Here is a 1,407-nt window from a genome sequence, read left to right on the forward strand (position 1 = left end):
ATTAACAATATGATATTTATCCCTAAATGTAATAGCAGCTTGTAATGTTGCTTGTCTCTCATTAGAAGTCAATGTTTGAGTTAAAAGTAAGATTATAGCTTTCCAGCCTAGCTTATAGGTCTGAGTAAATCTTTTAAAGACATCAATGTACTTATCAGGGTCATCTGAAAGTTTTCCTATTTTTAGCTTGATCTGCTTTAAGTCATTGAGAGAAAGACATATGAACATAGGTAGTTGCATATGAATCATAATTATACCTTGAGCATAAATATGAATTAGTTCTTAATGTAAATTAAGTTTGAACATAACACAATTCTGACCAATTCTGACCATTTCCACTCCTTTTTACAGTATGATTTTAGTTGTAAAATAACATCATAATGGACTGTTGGGGACTTTGCTGCCAAGCTGGGAACCAGGGAGATGGCCAAGACCTACCCCAAGACCATGCAGGACCTCACCTTGGTGGTGCAGACCCTCTTACAGCAGATGCAAGACAAATTTCAGACTATGTCTGACCAGATCATGGGGAGAATTGATGATATGAGTAGTCGCATTGATGATCTGGAGAAAAACATGGCAGTCATGACGCAGGCTGGGGTGGAGGAACTGGAAGGTGAAAACAAGATACCTGCCACACAAAAAAGTTGAAGTTTGCTGATAAATTGCATTGAAATCTGGAACACCATTTTTTCAAGCCAAGAGAAGGCCAAATGGCTTTTTGCAACTAACCACTATGTGTAGACAGGTTTTATATTATAAAGTGTGTGTTCTTACCACATCCCATATAGTTAGTTTATAGAGTGATTTCCCCCCAGTTTCTCAAATATGGTATCTTCACATCTTGGAACTTGATCAGTTGTGCTCTTCATTATTAAACACTAAAACTTTGGCAGTAAAATTGTCAAATTTTTTAGTGTTAAAAAAAGAACATCATAATTAATATTTCCATTTGCATTCCATTCTGTATCTAGGGAGTCACGCTAAAGAAGTTAGAGCTAACACCTTCCAGTGACTTTGACTGTAAAGCATCCCATATCAAAATAGAAATAGTTTGCACATTCTCTCTTTATTTCTAATAGATTTTTATACCCTCAAAGGCATCCCTTGAGTATATTCCACACCAGGACAGGTCGATGCCATCTGGAGAGATTGGAAATAAAACTTGACCAGCCTATCCACCCTCAAACTGGTGCACAATTTCATCCTCCCAGGAAGCTCATGAACTGTGTATTTACTCCTTTGGACATTTATAAGCATAAGTTACAATTAGTCTGGTGACAGGAATGTCTGAAGAAGGAAACATAACTTTGTAATAAACTATTGCTTTTTATTCTTTTAGAAAAGGTCAGATATAAAAGGTGAGTTAGAAGTAGTTAGAGTACTTCTCAGGCTACGAAAGAGATC

The 1,407-nt window shown here is 36.5% G+C and overlaps 1 pseudogene; it reads left to right on the forward strand.

Moving 5' to 3' along the window:
- The first annotated feature begins 401 nt into the window (after positions 1–401).
- LOC102012190 lies at positions 402–897 on the forward strand (annotated as a pseudogene).
- Positions 898–1,407: the final 510 nt, after the last annotated feature.

Source organism: Chinchilla lanigera, unplaced genomic scaffold, assembly GCF_000276665.1.
Source record: "Chinchilla lanigera isolate Chin_1 unplaced genomic scaffold, ChiLan1.0 scaffold00014, whole genome shotgun sequence".
NCBI lineage: Eukaryota > Metazoa > Chordata > Mammalia > Rodentia > Chinchillidae > Chinchilla > Chinchilla lanigera.